The sequence below is a fragment of the Trichoplusia ni genome, chromosome 2 (assembly GCF_003590095.1).
Source record: "Trichoplusia ni isolate ovarian cell line Hi5 chromosome 2, tn1, whole genome shotgun sequence".
Classification (NCBI taxonomy): domain Eukaryota; kingdom Metazoa; phylum Arthropoda; class Insecta; order Lepidoptera; family Noctuidae; genus Trichoplusia; species Trichoplusia ni.
Window position 1 is genome coordinate 19,214,438 of NC_039479.1, and position 25,655 is coordinate 19,240,092.

At 35.9% G+C, this 25,655-nt stretch overlaps 1 protein-coding gene and 1 long non-coding RNA gene across 2 annotated transcripts in view; one reads left to right on the plus strand and one right to left on the minus strand.

The window, feature by feature from the left end:
- Positions 1-25,655, plus strand: part of LOC113508544 (teneurin-m) — a gene marked incomplete in the record, with an annotated part of 164,468 nt that overhangs the window by 96,421 nt on the left and 42,392 nt on the right.
- On the minus strand, positions 856-25,649 carry LOC113508545. Its single transcript, XR_003402029.1, has 4 exons — positions 23,942-25,649; positions 21,330-21,530; positions 8,325-8,366; positions 856-4,122 (listed from the first exon to the last, which is right to left on the minus strand). It is a non-coding gene; the product is annotated as an uncharacterized LOC113508545 (long non-coding RNA).

The window sequence follows — 25,655 nt, forward strand, 5'->3', positions numbered from 1 at the left end:
TTTTTTTGCTAATGTGTCAGGGATGTCTGAAATCCCCCTGCTTGTTTGAAACTGATTTGTCTAGCGGGCAGGAATTTAGAATGTTTTATATGTTAGCTGTTTGTAGTCAGTATGCATAGAATTTTAGTTACGTGTAATTTCTAAAATCAAAAGCATGGAAATATCCAACCGGTAGACAAAGGTCTTCTAGACTTATAATATATTATTATGGGTTAGCAACGGATTTTCCATTTCACTGAAGAAATAGTTACCTATAATATTATGCGATATCTGTCAGAAATCGCTTATATTTTTGTTAACTTTCATATTTTGCCGCTTAATGTTTTTAGCCTATTATCGACTTTCAAAAGGATAAACATAGAACACAATCATAAAAAAAATAAATAATGCATTTTAATGGCAACCGGTGCATGATATTGCAAAATAAATCACAGCTATATTTCCCAAGGGTGTCGTTACGTAATTAAGGGATTAGCGGCACCAAAAAGATGGGTAGCTAATGCACTTTTTCACCCTGTAAGTGTGTTTCATCTCTAGGCTTTCGAGTTTATTGTGTAAGTTTTATCCTAGACTTCATCTACGCAAGGTATCCAGGTTAAATATATCATTAGATGTAACTCTAGTGTTTCTATTCTGAATAGATTGACACACATTTTTACTTAACTAGCGTTTTTAGTAATATTCGAATATAAGAAATTATGAAAAAAAAAATAAACAGCAGTACCTAATATTGCATATTTTTATGTTATTATCCCTGTGAGGAATTTAATCCATGTAGCGTGGGGGTTTCACAAACATTCAAGTCACATGCAAAAAACACACACAGACTCAGAACAAGCATTCGTTGGTCACACGAGGATCGAACCTCTATCACTCAGCTATCCGTACATTAAAGAAAACAAAAGCATCGTTATATGCTTATCGACTCAGTTAATGAATTCCTAGTAAAACATCAATTAAACGATGTGTATTGAAGATTAAAGACAATTTGTTGTTTACATTATTAGAGTTATAAACACATATTGTGCTCATTAGTCATTCTCGTACATAGTATGAATACAAAAGGCAAAACAAATTCTGCTACACGATGTTTCAAATATGCCAGGTTTTACATTAAATGCAGAACTTGACATATTTATTATACATCTCAATACTTTCAAATTACGTGTCACATTGGTCGTCCGCGATGATCTCCTAAACTACTCTCCCGATTTCAATTAGGTTTGCGTAGCGTGTATTGCTTGATTCCACTTAGGCATAATTTTATAATCATGCAAATTATTTACCTACAAGCTACCCTCATACTTAGTCTACTTACAACGCGGATGAAGTCGCGGGAAACTACTATTATACAATGTAAATAATATCTTCAACCACAAGTCAAAGAAGAGCAATAAGCAAATTAAACGGAACCGCGTAGTTAACACTAGAAAGACCGGCATTCGTATGCTACCTAAAAAGACCAGCGACGTCATTTTGACGCTAAGGTGACCCTAACGTTGATATGAAATTATTATTATTATTAATACAGAAAAACAATAGCTGCTATTCACTACTTTTAATTTATATTATATTATATTAATTAGTTTTAATCAGAAAAGCATTTGGAGCAAATTATAGATTTTTTTGATGTTCTGCTCGTAACTCGCAAACAAGTTGCAGTATGAAATTATGACGTGAAATATTGCTGTAATTTTTCTATAAACAACCCATGAATTTATAACAGCTATGTCTAAAACATTATAAAATACGTGCATAGGCCATCTACGAGTACCAGCTCTCACTGAGTATTTCCTTGCCATTTGATCTAAAATATCCACACCAAATTTTGTTGAATTATAAAATTCAACAGTTTCAGGAATTTTTTTTTCGCCCATGCCAATTTGTACACTCGGGTGTAGAGAATTACTAAGAATTATGACATTTTTGTTTGGTTTCCCCTGATAAACTTTCAAGGAAGGTATCACTTGCAATCAAAATATCATCAATAACAGGATGTTCCGATTGCCGTGATCAAAAAGATCCACCACGCATACCTCGACTTCCTCTACGCCTGCTTCTCGATCGGATACCACGCTGGCTAGGAACCACTATAGACGGTGTTTCTAATTCAATATCTTCGCTCGAATCTGAGCTGTCCCTCAGCAATGCGTCGTTGGTTGCCGGTATATAATCCGTGTCTGCCGTATCAATCAATTCAATGGCAATGACACTATCTTCTCCGCCCGATTCAGACTCCGGATACGGTAGATTTCGAAGAGTTTGCAATTGTTTTTCTATTTCTGACTCAGACATATTTCTACGCGCACTCATATTTATTTTATCCTAAATGAACCCAATATTTATAAACAATACAAGTTTATGCAGTTTACACACCACTAAGAGTTTCAACACTGATTGAAAAATAAGAAAGCATAACTAAATAAAGCGGTGTGTAATGTAAACAAATATTTCTAAGTAGGTAGAGGGTAGGTAGGGGTACTTAGAAATGTTTGTTTTCGATAAGGTCGATTGTATCGATTGAGTTTTTTACAATGCGTCATTTTGACGACTGTGGTCTTTATAGATATGACTCATTGTATTTCGAAAACTACTTAAGATAACAGCCTTTAATTTAAATGGAGGCTATAAAACTGCAAAATATTAAAAGTCAAAGAGTGTCATGTTTGAATAAAGCATAACTTTCAAAATATGAGCACTTTACTTCAAAGAATCGTCAATTTGACGACGGCGGTCTTTCTAGTGTTAATACGATAAAATAAATAGTGTTTGCACTATACCGAGTTGCGGCGCACCCCTCAAGCTTAGCTTATCAGTCACAAGCAAACTGCAAGTCAATAACTTAAAGTTTAACTAATTAACGCAAGGAATGTGTATCGTTCAGCCATATTTATATTTGTTCAGTGTGTTTAGTTGTTAATTAAAAACTTTTCGAACTAACCGACGATAAGCGGGCTTGTTTATCTAATCAATTAAAATTTACCAACTGTTTAATGTTTTTAATATTTTGCGGACGTTACTTGTGGTTGCTTTTGAGGACTTTATTTAACTTGTTAGCTTTAACTTTGTGCCGCTTGAGATAAAATCGTTATATCCTTTTTTGTTTATATATTTAATTAAGCATATAATTAAACAGAAAAAATAATGACCTATTTTCGTAGTGAATTCTTTTCGAAAAATATATTGAACATTCATAGCGTATGATATCATTCTTTTCAGATTGAATGTGATAAACCGTATAGATAATGAGTTCCGTAACAAAACTCGATTTATGACCGAACAATGCTAAACGAGTGCGCCGAAATTATCTCGTTTCAACACAATGCCGTTATGTCGAGTTAACAATTGACAATGTCACATGCAACGTAGTACCAACCAACAAAAGGGGGATTTTGTTCAAATAAGCGCATTGATCGAACATTCTCACGTAAGATCAAATCTATGTATTTTAATCAGCACGCGAGTCCTCGAGAGGCAATTTTAAAAACGCGCACGTTTACGTTAACTTAACATCGGATTTTTGATGACATCGACCCGTTTACCTGGTACGTTTGCCTGGTAGAACGTGTGTAGGATTACTTCTCATTTTCTGGTGGTTCGTATGTTTCAATATTTACGGCACCTACTAACCTTAGGTAACCTTTACCTTGCAAATTTCATTTCTAAGTCAGACATAATAGGGCACAGTTTTATGTGTGTCATAAAAAAAGTTGCATTAATTTGAGATTCAATCTCAGGGTAGAATCAAAAAAGATTTCGAAGGATGAATCGAACGTCAATCGATCTATAACTATAGGATGGGTAATTCTAATATTTTTGTATTCAAAAATACTTCTATTTTAATATTTCGCTTTCATTTCAATTTGAAAATTTTAGCTGATTGAATGGGCGAAAATTCCTTGAAAACTTCCGACTTTTAGGTATTTATCTAAATTATCGATATTTATTAAACCATTTTCAGTTCTACATATATAATTATAATATATCGGTCTATTTACATACCGACAAACCAAAGCCTATTCCAGGCAAATTAATTGCTACTAGGAATTCCGATGAAATTCACAAAATGTACATATGAATGTACATCTATTCAAATTGCAATAATTAAATTCCATTTATTACCTTTGTCTACGTAATTATAGGTCAACGGAATCATAGCGCGATCAAAGGGAATATAAAACGTAAAAGTTTACACGATACCTCGATAGATGGCGTTGGCATCGATTTAGATCGCGCTATGGTTTCGTTACACGGGATATTATAAATGTCGGAGAATTAATTTTTTTGTTGTGAGCAGCAAGCACTGTGGTTTACTATATTATACGCGCTTAATATTAGTTTCCAAGTGTTTTAATTATCCACCCTCTCCAAGTCGACCTTCGTTCATGGTCCTTCGAGCCGGATTGGTCGGGAGTGTTGTGGCGGGTTCCAGAGGTGGTAGAATCTACCATCCTACGCTTCGATACTGGGCAGCGGATTGCTGTCCAGATCAGCCTTCAGTGGGTACCAGGTGAGAGGTGCCAGGAGCTGGAGGTGGAAGACCGGTTGGTGCAGGGAGGATCCAGTGGAGCGTGGAGCAGCACTACTGGTGATAGCAGCAGCCGGAGGGCGAACCGAGGGAGGCAAGCAGGAAGGTGAACGCCGTAGCACAGAGGGCGCCACCGTATCAGTGTCAGTGAGTGTATGGTGAAAAAACCGTGAGTACTTTCAACAATAGTAATTTGGACTTGTAATAGTTTTTAAGAAAAAGTGGTTGGGACGGGGAACCTATGCCCGATTTGGTATAGAAATTGAACTCAAAAAGACTTGTAAAATTTTCGGGAATTTAAGTTTGTGTTCGGATCAAGTGCGAGAAGAATATAACTACTTAGTGGACATTAAGTTTAGCGTATTAGTTTGTGTTATTTGTGCTGTAGTATTAGATTTATTGTTGTGTTTTTTGTCTTATTTGTGTTTGTGTCTACGTCTAATATTGTATTTATAAAATGGATTCGTTAGTGGATATCCAAGAAGACGTAAAAGTCAAAATTAATAAGGCTATGATTAACTTTAAAAAATGCCCAAAAGATCTACTTACTGTATCGTACATTGAAACACGCTTAGAGAGTTTAGAACAACTATGGCAACTTTTCTATAATACTCATGTTAAAATAATAAGCGAAGTTAAAAAATCTGAATTATCCAGCTCTACTTACCATAAAGATTGTGTTTACGATGAAGTAGAGGAATTATATGTGCAATTCAAAAGTACTCTGAAAGAGATTCTAAGAAAAAATAAATGTGTATCTAGTAATGATAGTAGCCCGGGTCTTAGTAGTAGTTGTAAAGAAGAAAATAATTTTCGGTTGCCGGAGGTTAAAATACCAATGTTTTCTGGTAAATATCAGGAGTGGTTGACCTTTAGAGATTTGTTTTTGGGGTTAATTCATAAAAATAATAAATTGAATGATGCTCAGAAATTATATTATTTGAAAGGGTATTTAACTGGGGAGGCGGAACTCTTATTAAGGAATGTACAGGTGACTGCAGATAATTATAGTACTAGTTGGACAAAACTAGAGTCCATGTATAATAATAAAAGATTTTTGGCAAACGGGATGGTTAAAACTTTATTTAATCAAAAGGCCATAATTGAAGAGTCCGCAACGGATATTAAAAAGCTTCTGAATACCACAACTGATTGTTTAGAATCAATAAAAAATTTAGATATAGATCTTGCCTCAACTTTGATTATACATATTATCACTGAGAAGCTTGATAAGGTAACTAGAAGGGCATGGGAGTTGAAGGTAGCATCTGATCCTAAGGACAACCTTCCTACTTTCGAGGAACTGAAAGAATTCCTCGTTAACCGTTTTAGGGCTTTAGAGAATTTAGGAACGAAAGAAGATAGGGTCCCAAAAACTACAGGGGTATTACACGTAGTTAACGATAAAAGGGTATCTTGTGCCTTTTGTGCAGGTGAGCACAAAATAAGTTCATGTCCAAAATTTATTAAGGAAAGTACGGAATCTCGGAGGAACTTTGTTCTAAAGAACAGATTATGTTTTATCTGCCTGCTTAGCAACCACTCTGTTAGGTATTGTAAAAACACTCTCAGGTGCCAGGTGTGCAAAAGACGCCACCATTCATTGTTACACCAACAAGGTGTTGTAGGGTCGGAAATTGGTGAAGGTGGTAGTGCTGCTCGCGCGGAAACCTCATCGGGAATTTACGAGGGAAATAAGGACGCTTGTAAAGCGGAAGGATCAAAAACACAGGAAGTCTCATGTCTCGCGACGGGAAACAGTAAAACTGTCTTGTTGGCAACAGCTTTAGTAAAGGCTGAGTCGAGGAATGGGACTTATTATATGGCAAGGGCGTTATTGGATCAGGGATCACAGGGTTCTTTTGTTACGGAATCTCTGGTTCAATATCTAGGTTTAAAGAAAAAGCCATCAAGGCACACTGTGTCAGGTGTAGGGGGTGAAAGCTTAACGTCTAAGTATACGGTTGATATTAATTTGAGGTCAAGAATAGACCCACATTTCCAAATAAAGGTAAATGTTTACGTCTTGAAGTCAGTCACTGCCCTTCTCCCAGGTACGAAAGTAGCTAGGATAGAGTGGGTAGACTTGACCGATAATGAATTGGCTGACCCTGAATACCACAGACCCAATAAAATTGACATTTTATTGGGTGCTGAGGTTTACAGTCAAATTATCCAGGAGGGAATTAAAAGAAATATAAATGGAAATTTATTAGCGCAAGATACCACCTTTGGGTGGATATTATCGGGAGCTTGTGCAGTCGATCCTGAGTCTATTTTTCATTCACAAATTACCGTGATGCACTCCAGTGTCCAGGATGATGAATTGTTGAGGAAATTCTGGGAATTAGAGGAACCATCTGGAACAAAAAGGATGCTCACGGAGGAAGAAACCAAATGTGAAGAACTATTCAAGACAACTACGACAAGGAATAAGGACGGCAGATATGTCGTAAAGTTGCCGGTACGGGATACAAACCTGGTCGATCAAGGCGTTGAATCCAAGGGGATCGCTGAAAAAAGACTGAAAGTGTTAGAAGTAAGGTTAGCGAGAAATGATAAATTAAAGGTTGAGTACGCTAAGGTGATACAAGAATATTCAACAGCTTGCAGCTGATGAATGCGGGGACAATTTAGATCTGGCCAAAATAATAGTAAGCGATTTCTATATGGATGATTTAATGTCAGGAGCTGAAACTGAAGATGCATTTAAAATTTATACGGATATAACCAAAAGTCTAGGTAAAGGCGGATTTGAATTACAAAAATGGAAAAGCAATTGTCAAGGATTATTAAATAAAATTAGAGATGGAAATGATGAAGCGTTACAGATTAAAATAGATGAATTAACAAAAATCTTAGGACTTACCTGGAATGCGCGCGACGATTGCTTCCAATACTCCCTGGAGCTTAAGCCAATAGCTGGACCTGCAACAAAAAGAAAAATTATTGCGGATATTACACGATTGTTTGATCCACTGGGGTGGTTAGCACCAAGCATAATAGTAGCAAAAACATTGATTCAAAAATTGTGGTTAGCAGGGCTGCAGTGGGATGAAGAAGTTCCAAAGAATTTATTAAAAGAATGGGTTACTTACCGCGAAAACTTAGCTTCTTTAGTTGATATAAAAATGCCACGTTGGTTGAACACGGGAAAGAAATTAAAACGAGAATTATACGGGTTTTCAGATGCTTCTAAGTTAGCATACGCGGCGGTTGTATACCTTAGAGTAGTTGATGATATGGGTTAACACGTGTGGTCACAATAAGGACAAAATTGTCCACCATAAAAAGACCTACGTCAAGGGTGTGTGTATTACCTGTAGCCAATTAATAGTAAGATTTATTTAAGTAGTTTTAAGGATTTTTAAAATAAGGTAATAATGTAACGGTTTAGTGTGTAGTTGTATTTAGTATTAAGAAACAAAATTGTTAGTTTTATTTTTTTAAGATTGTACTATACCTGTATGAGAATGTAATAGATAAGCGAGGCAGATGAAGGACATTCGCCATAATGTCCTTGGTGGGCGGAATGTCTACGTAATTATAGGTCAACGGAATCATAGCGCGATCAAAGGGAATATAAAACGTAAAAGTTTACACGATACCTCGATAGATGGCGTTGGCATCGATTTAGATCGCGCTATGGTTTCGTTACACGGGATATTATAAATGTCGGAGAATTAATTTTTTTGTTGTGAGCAGCAAGCACTGTGGTTTACTATATTATACGCGCTTAATATTAGTTTCCAAGTGTTTTAATTATCCACCCTCTCCAAGTCGACCTTCGTTCAACCTTTATCGGTGTTCTGAATAATGATTTGTATCAATTACATACCTGGAACAATTCACGAGTAAATGTTAGTGAAATTGACATAGAAATCAAATGATGAATATATTAACAGACTTTGATGGTACGTGAGCGGATAACAAGCGAAACCGTCAGTAACGATACAGGAAATTTATGATGACGTCAAAGAGATATAACAAACCATTTAAATAGTAACTGGTTCAGCAAAAGCAAAGATATGAAAAAAAATCTGTATCGGCTTTAGAATATTGGACCTGCCATACAAAATCACGTTATCAATAAATATTTCGAAAGATACGAAGGTTTCTAGCACACTAATGTTTCCTAAAAATATCTTCATCGTGAATTAATAATTTGGTAAAGAAATTCTGCCTTACAAATAAACCGTCATCGTTATTTTAGTCAGTACTTAGTACAACAATATCAAACGATTCGTAATACCCGAATATATCGCGGCCAGTGTCAAAAGCAACCGAATCTAATTCAGCATACATAGATTTTAGGTCAGATTAGTTGTGGTCGCGATTTACGCAACACTGACCCGAACAGAGCAACTAGAATACCACTTACTGTATTAAAATCGATGTTGTATGTACTAGGAATAGGCGAAACTGAAATAGGAATTCAATACGAATAGTGGGCCAGAGTTGTCCGTTGCACGTCATATGAGTGAGCTAAAAGAACCACTGACAGGGTCTTAGAGCTAACGGCTCTGCGGTAAGCCGTTGAGATGTCAGGCCACTATCGAAAGAACTGGCTTTATAAATGAACTGCCACTTAAGAGCTTTGTTTTGAAACGGATTGATGGTAAATTTAATTTTGTATCTAAGTAAACCAACATCAGTACGAGTGAGATTATTAAAAGCTGCAAAGCAAGTTTCTAAATAATACCTCCACAGTCTAAGGCCTGGCTCGCGCTAGTCAAGGTGCCAACGGCAATCTCCACCCCCTAATTACCAAGAACTTGTTAGTAACCTGTTATATTATTAACCATTCAAACGGTTCCATTATTTTCATAAAAAAATATCAAGTAAAACAAAAGAATGTTTGAGGTTCTCACCATAAAATCGACACATGTGGTTTATTACAAAATCCTTTACAACTATAATTGAGGCTAGACATTTGAATTTGATTCAAACTATTAATTGGTCTTCAGAAACTCGAATCAGATGGATCGACTTTAATACGACTTTTGCGCTGAGCGTCACACCGCAAGACATTAATACCGAACCATCAACCAAAGTCCAAGTCAGATTTAACATGATCATCTCAACGATCATATGAACAAGTTAATCAAAATTGTAAAATGTGTATATCAGAAGTTGCGGCTAATGTAACTAGGGCAGAGTGGGGGCTGTGAATAAATGAGGAGTCCGCAGCAATCCAGTTAGCTGTACAAACACGGGTTGGGAACAAACAACATTGCCCTGGGACACTGAGTGACGCGCGATTTGTGTGTCTAATAACTTTGGTCCAAAAATCGCTAGCGCGAGGACGGAAGAATAAACCGCTGTAATGGGTTGTTCATACGAAAACTGTCACACGTATGTACGGCTATGTTTATAAATGCGAACTTAGCTATGAAAATATTGCAATGGCGCCGCTAACGTGATGCAGACACGAGGGCACAGCGCTGCGGTGGCTTGAAATTTAATCTAACCATGCATTTGTAGCGACGAAAAAATGTTCAGCTGTATTGTAAAATGAAAACACAAGGCATGTGATGGCTGATGTTTAGAAAGTGATAAAAGCTCAAAAGAATTCAAATACCACAAAGTAGGGAAAACATGGTACACTATCGGATGCTCATTACCATTCATAAACAAACATTAAAATACACCGCGGATGTTTCTAAACGCTTGAATAAAACATTCTATAAGACACAATCCCGCAACGAAAATTACACCGACTACTGCCTTTCTGAGGCGATTACAAACAGCTATAAAAACAAAAACATAACCCCTCACTCGGTATATACTAAGGCAAAATGTACTCTACAACCCGAATAATAGAGTTCAATTTATAATAGGAAGTTATGTTAATAGCCCGTCCACAGGTGATCCAAGCATCTGCTCGGTTATTTTGTGAAAATATAAAGTTTTTCCCCAATAAATAATGCAACGTTACTTTGAAAGCGAAAGGTATGGAAATACGAGTAACTAACATGTATACGTGGAATATGTACTGTATTTTTGTTACGAGAATTATTTTAGGGATAAAACTAATTCATCCGGCAAGATAATGTTTTTACAAGTTATGAAAACATTTGGGGTTGTGGTGTCTGTAATCCTACAGATATGACTAGAAAAACAAAAAACCTACGTTGATATGATATATTATGCTGAATAAAAACGTTACGGGTGATTAAGTAGAGCAGGAATGGAACACTAATACAGGACGATTTAAAGGCCTTTGTACTCAAAGCAACACAAGTATCCGATACCAGCAGACTTTAGCTTCATTTACGATAACATTTTAAACTATCGAGCAGCTGAATTTAATCGTTATAGACAGATTCGACTGATTTTCGATTCAGACCAATCGAAAATCAGTCGAAATAAAATATTTTAAGTTAATTGAGAATATTTTGCGCACCACATATAAATTCATGTAGTCCAAATAAATGTTCTTAAATTGATGCAACATAAGCTTCATCGATACGACCAGGTAAAAAACAAATTTCTGTGTAAATATGCTGTTAAATGTCATATTAAAAAAACAAAACTCGTCAAGGCGTACTTATACGTTTCAACACGTATTAAAACGCGAGACAAAACACCAACTTTTCCAATATCATCGATTCAACTCGAAGAAACTTCACAGCACATAAAAATATTCACGTGTAACCATCGTCGTCGCGCTCACAAACAAAGTAATATCAAGACGTAAGATACTTACCGTCTACTACGAGGATTATCCTCAACTTGACTTAGATATTTTGATGTTTTAGCAACGAAATTGGTTTTTCCCTTCAGCAAAGAAAACCCATTATCGTTGGTGTGGAAGCCGTCTCGTTACCGCGTATCTAATTTGGGATCATCCAGATTTCTCTTTCTTTGCCCTTAGGTGTGAGATTGACAGCAGTGTAAGTAGGGATTTGTACAGTATAATGGTGAGTTCAAGGGTGTGCTGACTCGAGCGATAATGGTGTATGACGGGCTGGAGGGCTGGCATTGTGACGCCGAAACGGTTTGAGATTGTGCTCGCTTTACGAACGTTGATCGAATAAAATCTAGGTCGATCAGATAGAGCTATCTCTTATGGAATAGATGCTACAATCTGATATAGGTCACGTGTTTTCCGTCTGAGAAAACACTAAGTGTATTTAGCTGTTTATCTTCTCGACCAGATTGTACCGTAAGTGAACAAAGGGAACGGATACAGATGGCGTCTGTGTGATCTAACCAGCTGCTATTGGTTTAAAATATAGTAAATAATGTATTTCATAAGTAATTTGACTTCGATCGACACAGCCAATCGACGTCCTTTAAAATTGTAAATAATAAAATACGTCGTCAATGTGATATAAAAACCTGAACATGACAAACGTATCCATTATAACACAGCAAAATTAAGACATTAGTTACACCCGCAAAACACAGCCGCTGGTGTTGAAATAAAATTTGCAAATTGATTACTGGCATCATTCACGAGGCAACAAATGTTTTGTCACACACACGCGTATAGGGGTGCATTGTGTCTGGCAGGCGTAATGATGCATTTGGCGATGCACCCGCTAGCAGGGGGCGCTTTGTGATGGCTCCTGAACATTTTTGGGGAGACGCTTTTTGGAAGCCTATAATGGGTTAGACGTTTAGGTAGCATTAAGGCTGGTGTTAATGTAAATTTGATAGACAGCGCTATTGTATAATAAAGTGAAGAAATTTTTACTAAAACTATGAATTTAATATTAAAGTGTTTAAGCATGGATGTTCTAAATGAAAATATGTTAAATCAAAAGTACATCACGCTTAACATAGACATGCTAAGTTTTATTCTATTAAGATAGTTACGGAAATAAGCGTAGTTTTTCAAGAATTCCGAAAAGGCAACAAATTTCATCTGTTTGGATTAAAGTTACCATATTTTTCACTTTGTCGCAAACACTTGCATGTTGCTTCAACAAGTTCCAATTAAGCCTTAAAAATCTAACAACGTTATTACCAAAGGATATTGCGACAATATTCTCTGGAATCTCTCGTAATTTAATTTATTTGTTTTATTTTGTCTCTTTTATTCTACTTTTGTGTATAAAGTTATAAGATTAACTCAATTTTTGGGGCCAGGAGTATTCTTTTGTGATGAAAAAAAAAGAAAAAAAAAATATATAGCAGAGTACTGGTGAGAGTTTTAATGGAATTTTGGTGAAGCGAAGTACGCAAATCGGTTTTTATTGTTCCATGAATTATGTATAGGTTTAAGCTTTACAATATATGGACGTTGGAAGAATGAATTGAACATTTTTATGCCAGAATACGTTCGGGACTCAAAGTTTTATCAAGAAGTATTATGATGAATAACTTATTTGGTATTATGAAAAGAGCTTTGCTAAGAAACTTGTGGAGGTTGAATAAAAATACATCTACCACAACGTTGTTAATCATTTTCTTTTAAGATTTTGTATAGTAGTTTTCGTAAGAAATATAGGTACCTAAATGATACAACGAACAGTTCGACTCGCGTACTCACCACAGCGTCAGCTCATGATTAAGGGCTCCAGTTGGGTGCGGGTGCAGTCGGACGATCCTGATACATACAACGTAGTAAGCCCTTGAATCATTTAAGTTTATTTTAAAATGTTTATAGCTCTGTAGATAATAAGTGTTCTTTGATAAATTAGATCACCATATATTCTTAGTCCAATTACCAAGTCCATTTTTATGGCAAAAAAAACGATAAATAATTTTATATTTCTAAATAATCTGATATCCATTGTAATTGGAAAGGTTTATAATGAATCTTTTTTGATGAAAGAAAATAATAATATAGGTATAACCCACAAAAGCAAACGCCAATTAATTAAGCCGGTATTTGCGGGAAAATTTAAATCAAGCCTTTATAAATTATTATTTTATAAACTCGAAACCAAAATGTTAAGAATACGAAGCTTAATTAACTCATCAATACACGTTTTCTTTGAAAACACCATGAGGCGAGGGATCTTTAGGTTTTCACCGAACAGGTTGTAAGTGTCTAATAGGGCTTGGGACAAGTTACTAGATCACAGATGCTAATGTTAATGAAATACTTTACATTTGATATGAAGTTTGAAATTAATTAGCGGTTAGTTATCGTATTCTTGCGTATTACCTTTTAGTTCTGAGGAAAATAGTAATTTTAAGAATTAGTTACTTAATGTTTTTTTTGGGTTCACATTTCGATAAAAAAAAACAACCAGTTTATGCGTAATAATACCAGTTGAAAATATGTAACCCATTGAAAGCAATTTAAACGTCAAGTGAATCAGAAACCAGCTCAAAATTAAAAAAAAAACTTACAAAAGCTTCCAAACTTTCAATTTATTTTTCATGCAATTACAATAGCTTTTTCGAAGAAGCGGAGAATGTAGGATCAATGAGTATAAGTAAGTTGTTACTGATACTCGCTGGCTTCGCTATCTTGCGGCCGAATGGGAGCGATTCCCCGGGCGGGCTTACCAGAGATCCCGCCGCCTTATCAAGGCCCTGCAGGCATCGCGGCCTCAGCGTATTTTTGTTAACAACTTCTTTTCAGAAATTTTTACTTGACGTACTACATTGTGAAGATGGAATTTGATTTCGTTTCGTAAGTTTTGGTGAGCATTTGTCACATGTTGAGGTACTGTTGGCTACTGCTTTTGAATTTTTTAATGGATTTTTAAGACTTTTTGCTGGTTGAAATGGTAGTGAACTAAAACCTAAACTTTATTTTGTTAAGGTGTTTCAAAATAAATTGAAACATGTAATTTTCTATGTGTTGATGAAATACTAAAGATTATTTATGTTAAAGTTTTGATAAGCTATGGTCCGACTAAATAATTTTATCGTTCTAACAGCAAGACATTAAAAATTTCTCTACAAATATTTGTTTGCAATAACTAAAACTTGTTTGTAAATAGTATCTACGCGTCTTCACGTGAGGAACAATAGCGAACACTAAACATGCCTCGAATCACTACTAGCTACGATCAGCGTTTGTTTTTATTCCAAATTCAAGATCTACGACCTAAAATGAACCGTAAGTCAAGGTACTAAGGACTGAAGAAACGCAAGAACGTTTAGTAAGAGTGAGGAAATCTCTTTCAGGGCGTCAAAATTGCTACTTTCGCTCGCATGCGTTTCTGACGTCGTTGCTTTTATGCACACATTGTTCCAGGAATTGTAAATAGTCCTTTTTGCTGTTGCAATTTGCTACCTACTGCTTTTTACAAGGTACGACGTTAATGAGAATTCTATTTTTGACTACGTATTTGTGACATAATTGGATCAAACTGGTTTTACGTGGAAAATAGCTTTGGATCCCTAGTCTTCAATATCCGATTTTAATTTCCAAGCCACTACCGCCATACTGTCTTCTAAATGTTCATATACAGGCACGTGTCGATGCCCCGTGTACAAATACCCTTAGAAATCCTAAAACCTGTATTGCCTTTCAGTACATAAACTTAGTATTTCATTCAACAGCCTTCTGGTTACAAAATCGAACCGTTCCCCGAATTCCTACTATATTTCTTACTTATTCAGTAGTATATTTCTTTTTAGCTTTTCTCTTTTAATAAAATATTCAGTACAAATATCGGTCAATATTGTTGAGGATTTTCAGGGTTTGAATAAAAAAGAACCTATTTTTTCATCAATTTTTCTGCTTATAATCCTGGTGTCGTCGATTTTGTCAAAATAATGAAGATCGTCTACCTGTTTTTAAATAAAACTGTTTTTTTTTTTATTTAAAATGGAATCATTGCCTTACCTATTTGTAAATCAATATTCCAACAGTACGTTCTTAATTCAAGTCAATTAAATATTTTATAGTAATTACCTCCACGGACAAAGTTTTAGCCTTTTATTATGAAACGATCAAAACTACTCTGTTACACTAACTGAAAAGGTATTTCGTAAGTACTCGAGTTTAATAATGCGTGTTCTAATTAACGTTGAATATTTAGTTCTAATTATCAACATGAAATAACAGAGAGCTCATTTACATTCCTGTACATTTTTGTGTCTTAAGTAATTAAATGTCACCTGTTAAGGCTGATTGCAATAATAATTTGGGCAATTTGGGAAATGAATTTCTTATTCAGATTTTTGTCGTTTATTCAGACGAATATTCAGAAAATATCAACAACTATATCAAGTACTATCAAAAGCTGTACGTATTATTGTAGTTCGGACATGCCTTGAGTGTGGTTTACATATGTTACCCTGTCAGTTTTCAATTCAGTCAAAAAGCACTGGACGCAAACTAAGCTTAGACAAAGGATGTTGCAGAGTGAATCATGTCTGGCATCGACGGGATGTGCTCTATCGACTACTGAAGACGTGGAAAACGTTCCCTACAGTCTTCTACCCCAACCGATATTTTCATTTAAGTTTGAAAATTGCTAGCGCTCGCCCGCGCAACTCGCAAATTGTACTGGAATAGGGATCGATAATAGGATTGTAGGTGCGATTTTCTTTTGCCAAGATGACTGGTGTGTAAATCTTTCTGATAGAAAAATTTCGGAAATTGTCCTGGAGATTTATCGGCGCTCCCGCCGTCGTTGTCGCGTGTGCCACGGTAAATTGTCTTTTGATATTACACTGACATTGGATGGGTTATGGAGTTAGTACGTACGGATGAGGGAAAGGTGTTCTTACTCTCTGTTCGTATTGGATCTCAATGATATTGACAATACTATGTTGTACGAGAATATAGACGTGAAAAAATATTTGAAGCGACAGTGCCTGTTGCCTATCCTATTTTGATATATGATTACGAGAGCTTTAAATTTAACAATATACAAAATGAATACAATGATTAGACATAATTTATATAATAATCCATCACAATTGTTGGATACAGTATTATCATCCATTGTCAGATTTAATTATAAATAGCTAAACAATCAAATAAATGAAATTGAAATTCATTTACGCTAAACTGAATAGTAATGATTGACACTAATAAAATAACTAATACCACGCAACCATATTTAACCTATTTTTTTAAAGTTGTGTATGTATGTTGTAATGTTAATTAACACTCAAAAGCGAAAAGAAAATAAACATACTCCTTAAACCATTCCCAGAAAATAAATTAAACACGTTTATTTCAATCCCAAATATACGAGTGCCTTCTAAACCTTTCAAACTCAAGATTATTACGTTCGCAGCCTTTGAGCCTTCCGAGGCAAAAAAGATTTACATAAAAAGAAACTTCCAGTCTCCTAAATTATGATTCAATTAGTATTAAAGGATTGGTCTCTCAAAGGACTCGTACTTTTTCGGGTCTGGCGACTCGGTTCTGAACTCCTTTGTGCTGTCGACCAAACTAAGAAGGTTGTAGCTTTGTGCCATGGTTTGTCGCATAAAGCTTTTGGTACAAATTACAAGCGGATTTATTTGTAAGACGGCAATATGGGAGATTGTTGGCAAAATCGTAATGAATTGTTTTTCTTATGTCTCATATATGTAAGTGTCCTCCAGGGATTAGTTTTAGGTCCTCTACTAATATTCTACCGACTTATCAAGTTTCCCGCTGAAATCTTATACACGGGTCACACAAAAGTAGTAAATGATTTCAGTTCATTACGCATCACGCTATTTCTTTCTTCGTCTCTCGTTTTCGGCTGTATTTTTATGCTCAATGTACTGTGAAAATCTACTCTACTGTCGTCTTTTTGGTACGATATCCTTTGTACTACACTTTGAACCTTCTATTTTTGTAAGACACCGATATCGCAAATTAAATAAACTTTGGTATAGCGTTTTTATCACAGGTAATAGTAATAAAACTCTTGCAAATATACGGCAGACCAAAGTGTTCTGGTTCTCTTTGAAATATATAAGTTTCATGACCGTTTTTTCTCCAAGTGTAATGACGGTGTCGGATCAAAGCCTTTCTTCGAAGTAAGTGTGTTATTTTTTACTTGAGAGGGGAAACACGACGAAATCTTATTTTTATTTTAGATCACATAAAACCCGAGCCTGCGTTTGTCACAACTAATACTAGGTATTTGTTTGACTAACCCCCCCGAGATGCTCGGATTAAGTGACGAATTATATAATTTTTTTCAGCTCGTCACAACCTCGCGATTATTCCGCTTCGTCCGTGAGTTTGAGATATTCGTCTTGAGGATTAAGGGATGTCTTGAGCGAACGAAATTTCACAGTATCCCCTTGATGGATGAATACGGAAACATTAATTCCGCAATTTCGGAGTGTAAAATAGTGAAAGATGCGCGACGCGGCGCCGTTCTAGCTAATAACGTTATACTCTTTCTATCTATTCTTATACATTTACTAGTAGATTAATGATCCTTCGTAACACTCATTCCACATTTGTTTTGTTAAGTCCGACTCAACGCGATCATTAAAACAGGACGGCACCATATGGAAATTTAAAAAGGCATTCATTCATTAAACAAACACACATAAAATTTAACGAAGCGCTGCCATATTCGTTAACGAATTTCCGGCTTTCATTATGATTATCCCACGGTTACTGAAACACTATGCATATGCGTCTCTCTCTACTGCAGTAGTTGGGATTACGTGTGAGCGGGATAAATATTGGTTTGTGATCCCAAAAGTAAGCGGGATCCATCTATCGCTCGGCGATTCGTCACAAGCATGCGTTTAATGGCGGCAATTAAAGGCGACATTCGGTAGGTTTACCGAAATATCGCAACATAAAAACGTCATTGTTACCGCGTATCAAATTGTTTAACACATTCGCCGGGCGAGATCACATTTACGACTTGTCGCCTGTTTATGACGGCTATTCGAGCGATTTGTGATTCGGCTTCGTGCATCGCTTTCAAGCAGCTTTAGTTCGTTGATTGGTCTCGCTTGTCGTTATTATAGTTTTGAAGATTAGTTTTTATTCAAATGGTTTTTTTTTAATTTTATGATTACTACCGACATTTTTCTCAAATTCATGTGAACTTACAATATATGTATTTTAAGTTGCAATCTTATGTTTATTTTAATTACTCAAATAACAATCTTGAAAAATGACGATAAATATCGAAATACCACATCTTTATTCATTACAATTGATACTGCTTATGTTAATTAAACTTACGTGTCAGAATATGTCGATAATGTATTATAACAGGAGATAATAAACATACAGTTAATGAGCACACTTGGTAGAATTCATTCAAGTGAAGCCAATACACATAAACTACAACTTGTTACTTATGTTAATGTTGGTCCGTTTCGAAAGGCAGAAAAACGTTAAATAGCATCGTATCACTTAGTTTAATTAACGGGTCGAAATGAACTCGAGTGACACAGGACGACCCAAATTAAAGATGAAACGTTACATCCATTACGTACGGACAAATTATCACGAAATTTCGTGAAAGCAAAACATAGGCGGAATAAATTCAACACCGCAAACAAAGGTCCACGCACAAACCGCGGAACGACAAATGTTGTACTAAACGACAAATAAAAGCTGCGATAGTTTAAATTAAATTGGGACCCCAAAAACTGTATGTAAACAAACATCGGACCCAAAATTTCAACTGGCAAGTTTTGAGGGACGAAAGTGAAACATTGAAAACACGCGGTGGGTATCGGAAACATTCGTTAGTAATTTGTATTTAGAACTTATAACTAACGCTATTGGAAGCAACACGTAAACATTTAACGTGGAACAGGGAAATGTAAATGTTGGGCCATTTGGACAATTTGTGAGGTTAAACAGTTAAAAACTTTATAGCCCGGACCTAGAGATTGTTCAAATGGAGTTTCAATAAACGTGGAATATAAGTTCAAAGTAGGATACTTTATGTTATGGATGCCTCATAATCTTTAGTTTACTCAGTGTTGTATGCTCAAGTTACACAATATTAACTGGATTTCTCACCAAAGCGTGAACCTCTTTCAAGAATATAAAGTTGATGCTCGCTTCATATTTTATATTAAATACTTTACAGAAAGAAAATAGCGATATGAACCATATTTTAAATTTAGCAACTGGCGCACTTTTTCTCGTGCAGAATTAGTAACTACATGATATGTAATATTTAACTCCAGCTGTGTCGAAGTTATCTACAGATACAAGCGCACATAAATTGAACGGATAATCTCTAGATCTTACGTGGCTCAGAATAAAATACCAAATAACGTCGACCCACAAACGCGGTCGATTCAAATCACACCGAGGGAATTCCAATTAAATTGCATTTCAATGAAATCTAGAACGATTATAGAATCCAATGGTTGGCAAATTAAAACCGGAACTCCCTAGGATTTCCTGTTCAATTTTCATGGAGCACGACACGATAAAAATCCATTAGGAAACCGTCGCGAGAGGCCTCTGTGACACAGTGCTTTGCTAAATGAATTTAGGGGACCGCTGGAAGCGATATTAACGGGGGAAAAATTAAAAATCTTACATCAAAAAATTCCAACATTTTTGCTTAAAATATTTTAATTAAATCCGTTGAAAATTCACGCATGCAGAACAACTCCACCAAATGATTTGTTAAGTCCATGTTCAAAAATGGTGGATACAATAAAATATTTGCATTTACCGAAAGTACACAGACGCCCAATTCTTAGAAAACAAAGTGATGGAAAAGAATTTTAAAATAATTTAGGTTTCATATAGGTTTATAAAATGAAAATATCCTTTCCAGTATCACGGGTCGATATCTAGGACTGGCATAATGCGATTCCGTAGCAATCACATGCTTCATTTTGCATTCCAGCAAACACTTTTACCGCGGGATCCTGGCAGCCTCTAACACGGAACGTGGCCCTTCGGCTTCACCGTTTAAATTCTAATAAATATCGTAGGTATCTATTGGAATTTTGAGGCTGCGGAATTTGTGATTTTGAGAGGTTGAATTCTGACCTCCATTTTTAAATGCAAAAGCATCTTATAAAAGTCTGTTATAGTTTCTTATATGTGTAGGTAAACTATAAGTATATAATAAATGTGGAGGTATGTGTTTATTTGTATGTATGTTTGTTACCTCTTCACGCCGAAACTACCGGACAAGGCGATGAAATTTAGCTTGGAGATAGCTGCTTAGATTAACACATTTAATAGTTATATCCGCCTTATATGCCTTAAAGCAGAGTTAAGATTTTACACAGCATTTAGTATTTACATTTTTTAGACAGCTATAGCCGACATCCAGACAGGCGAAGCCGCAAGCAACAGCTAGTAGGTATCTAAATACAAGTAATCTTTCAAGAATCATCAAGAAGTAAAACAAAAAGCCACGATTTTCACCCTTTAGAAGAACGGACGCTAATTGCTTTCGACACATTAAATGTAACTTAAACCGTTACTCAAGCATTAGATTACTTCACCACGTAGAGATACCCCACACGAACAAAAAGTTTCCTACAGAGGAATATCAGTCTTGTTATTACGCCTTTCAGTGAGCGAGATTTCAGACGGTATTAATGAAAACGCTGAGAGCAAGAATAATAAAGATTAGAGCGATGGAACGAGTGTCATTATGACGTAATAATAAAACCTCCGTTCTAGTTTGTGGCTCTAGGACATACGTTGGCAATGACGAGGAGGAACTATCACTATACTCTGGTTCATAGTCCTAGCTTATTCCGAACTATGTTGGGGTCGGCTTCCGTCTACCCCGATTCAGCTAAGTACCAGTGTTTTACAAGGAGCGACTGCCTACCTGACCTCCTCAACCTTGTTACGTGGTTAACATGAACCCCTTAGACTGATTTTCAGACTTTCTAGATTCTGACTATCCGTGACGAATGTCAGGTACCTACTTTTAATTTTTTTTTTTGTTCTAAGCGTGTATTCGCTTACCGTTATGCAGCAGGGTGGAGTCCCTAGCAAGCGGCAACTCTGAGTCGGTGAGGGTGGCGTCGGACGCGTTGTCCGAGGCCGACGTGGGCGTAGCGGGAGCGGTCGGCGAGTCGGAGAGACCGCTGCGCGCACGCCGCCGCCCGCTGCCGCTGCTGGATCCGCTGCCGCTGCCCGAGCCGTACGGGTGCAGCCGGCCCAGGCCTGAGGAATTACAATTCCGTTAGTAACAGAATATGATACCCGTATAAAAAAGGAAGGCTACAGAAAATATTATCTCAAAGTTATCGAGACATTTTGGGAAGTAAACGAATAACAAGACGAACTTGTTAACTTATGACGACGCTATCTCGATGAACAATTTAATATTTCAATTAGATGGATATGTTTGGCGAATAAGTAACAGGCCAACGGCCACTTAAGTGCCTACCTCAAAACGAATCCTAATGAATTATGTAAAATACTCATAAAGCGGAGCACAAACAAACAAAAAAGAATATCAATAACACATGAGAGAAAAACTTGAAACATCCAAAGAGAACATTTGAAGTAGACGTTTCATACATATCTTGAATTACGAATAAATAAAGGAGATACTATCGACAATAAATAAAAGGAAAAGAAGCCGCATAACGAACTCGGAAGGAAAGGACAAAAATAATTAGGAATAATATGGCTTCCGAACATGACAAAGAGTACAATAAGAATACTACGCGAAATGATTTTAATGTTGGGAATAAAAATAAGAAAATACGCGGTGAACTTAGACGCGAAGGTATTGGATGTACTCTTTAAGGTATTATGGCTTACGATGTTTTTATACAGAAAAGTAATATTGCAAATACTTCTTACAGTTATTTAAATGAAGTGATAGACTAACGACTGATATTTTAATACATTTTAAGGACTGAGTTTTAAAGAACGGAAAGTAAAAAATATTTCATGCTATACTGAATAGGAACAGAGCAGTGATTAAATGTTACATAAACGGGGAGAAGATGCGTGCACCCTAAAACTATTAATTTGATCGAGGAGGAAATCGCGCACAACAGCTAGCAATTAATAATTTTAAGAACGCTAAAAGTGAACTAAACTCCAATTTTCTTTTCAAGAGGTTAAGTTTGTGTTTTACAATAATCGTATGAGATCATTAGGGAAAAGTATCGGAAAGAAATAAACGGGCCGTGGAGGAAGTGCTCTTGAGATGTAAAGAGAAAACTTTTTAATTTAACGCAAATATCCCGGGAGGCCCACTCAAAGGAGTGGAAGAAAATAAAATTTGTTTCGTAGTTTCGTCTCCGTCTCATTACTGGACTCGGGTTACTGAATACTGATTGCATCAAGACATCGGGCTGTTGGGGAGCTTTGACGTTTTGACGGGTCGATATTAATGGCTGTCGTGATATTGAGATCTGTATTACTGAGATTCGAAAGAATGGGATTGAATGTTTTCTTTTGTTTAAGTTACTAGTTACTAGGAATAATACTTCATGAATAGCTGACTGTTTGAGGACACTACGCCAAACCTACAGTGCGCGACGTGTCGCGGGTTCGATCCCCGCGTAGGACAAGCGTTGTATGTTCGACAAATTCATGTTTTGATGCTGGGTTTCTTTGTGCGTGTGACTTATGTATTATCTTTGTGGAAACCCCGCGACACGAATATTGTATTCGTTACTGCGGTTTAAAAAAACATACAAGTTAATAAAAATGTCTGGAACGGCTTCAAGAACAGATGGTTCGGCCAGCACGCTACTTTTCTGGTACTCAGGTGTATTGCTAAAATGTGTTTAAAATGACAGTTTCATATGTGTCAGTTCCTAAAATATTTCAAACAATTGAAAGTCAGTATAATATTGTTTCAAAACAGCTCGACAAATTCGGGAACATTCTGAAATCTTAATTAAAGAAAACGTCAGTACCCTTTGGTCCAAATAAAAAGACAATGCGCTCGTTAGGCGAATATTTTTGCCAAGTTCCCCCTTGTGGTAGGAGACTAGATAAGAAATGCTAATTGAAAACGAGTTGCAAAGTAATTACTATGCATTTTTGTTTTCAGAAATATTTGCATTGTTTTTGTTAAGAATTTTTCAACTAAATATATAAAGTTTACTAAGAAGTGCTTTTACGGGTATTTCTGATTTTATTTGCATAAAAGCAAAACTGTCTTATATCAAAATACATCTCCATCAAGACAGGTAGAGTATGTAGTATCATCAGCGTTCAAGTCTAACTATCCTTGTATAGTTGACATTTCGCAATACTGATATAAAAGTGACCTTTATTCCGACCTCATAAGGTTGATTTTTTAAATTCTATGTATCTCAGAGGAGAGTCTGACCATACATAACACTCAATAAATTCTCTCCTAGGTACTCGGTAGTAAACTGACAACGACAGGTCACTACCTAACGTCGCAAGGGCAACGAACACTTCAAACTTTATTACAAACGTGTCTTACTTTATCTATCAATCCTGAAGTAAATTCTGTAACACTAGTAGTCAGCTAGTGAACGTACAAAACCCTTAAAATACAAAATTATTGTTCCGCACTAAATATGAAACAGTAAATTATTGAAATCATGAAATTTGATCGTATTAATCTGGTTACATACCTTTGTACTTTTAATTAAATCAATATTGGATAATTGGCGAACGATCATTAATTCTACGTATCAGTCTATTGTCGAGTTTAATAACGCGATCTGACTTAATTAGCTTCGGAAATTTTGTGCAAATATTTTTGGAGTCTAATCGAATAAAAGATGAAAGTTGTTAATTTCGATATTCAATTCAAATTCGTATCACTTCACAGTCTATGATACTTTTCACTCAAAAATAAATCCATTCGGTATATCACTGCATAAACCACGTTCGTCCTTCAGATAAAGCAATGCGAAACTAATTCGCGAAATCATGGATATTCTAGACTTCGGTACCATAGTGCGTAGGCAGTGGGGACTAACATAAATAAAAATACTGTCTGTTTCCTCTTTCGGTGATAAATAGATGATAAGAGGTCGGCGCAGGACGTCCGCGGTGATAACCGTTGACCGGTCAACTTTAATGAAACGAATATTGTTTTAAATGTAAAACAGCTTTGTTACTAATTAATGAAAATTGAGTCACGCTGATACCGAAATAGTGACAAGCTAGTTTATGCATGCGACCAATGAAGTTAAAAATAATACTCATTTTTCGGTATTCATATTTTGAAATGACAGCTTTCCGCTGTATTTACGGTTATTGATACCGTTTGAGTAAAAAGTTGCAGGAAATATCCCCGTGACAGGTTTTACTCTAAAAAGTGGCACAGTTAATGGCGAATTGCCAACGCACCTCACCTAGAAAATAGTGTAAAATATTTTTGAATAAGTACAACCCTAGTTCAGTTGTAAAATGTATTCCAATTGTAACAATGATTCATAAATACCCAATTTTGAATAGTGCGCAAACTAATCCCCAGCAGAATCAACTTCAAATTGATACATCAATAAAAAATAATATATGCAGCGAAATAGTAAACTCATAAATATACAATTGGCGGGTTGCTTACCTAGCTAAAATCCTCAGCCCCAAAAATACGCGAAAAAAAAGCATAGAATAAAACGCAAAATCCTCTTTCCGCACGTATTGTTGCCAGTTCGTTACTAGAAAGGAAAACTACGATTTGAAGTCGACAAAGTCGCATAAACGAACTGACAAATCTCCTCCCTGGGGGACACCGGTTACAATTGGTGCAAAAAAATAGACAAACAGACAATCGTTATTGCACACCCCTTGAGATCGTTGTTTGATGATTGATTTATCGATAAACGCAATTAGGGTTATGATAAATATACAATATTTTATTGCTCATTATATCGCTTCAAAAATGTATAAAAAAAACTTTCTCTAGTGTTTTTGTGTAAGATAGTAATATGTTAAAATGGTCACAAACTATCGTCTGCTAATTGCCGGAGATAACACTGACATTTTATAGAGACTTATGTATGATTCAGTTCACAGTCTTATTGAATACACTAACTAGGCAAATATTGCTTTAATAGATAAATAAATACATTCAATGTTAGCTATAAAAATACTACAAGTACTGACAGTGGGATAAGAGGATTGCGCTTTGGGGGTTGGGAGAGGTTCCGTGAATTGCATGGCTGTTTAATTGACGAAGTAACTAGCTTTGTATTGTACCCTAAAAGTTGGAAGCACAGGATTAAAAAGGCATCTGTTCTATATACATATATGTTTTTGTTGCGAATGTACAAAAAGCACAGAACTCCTATATCAAATGGATTCCAAACACACACTTAATTGGCCATCTGACGATTG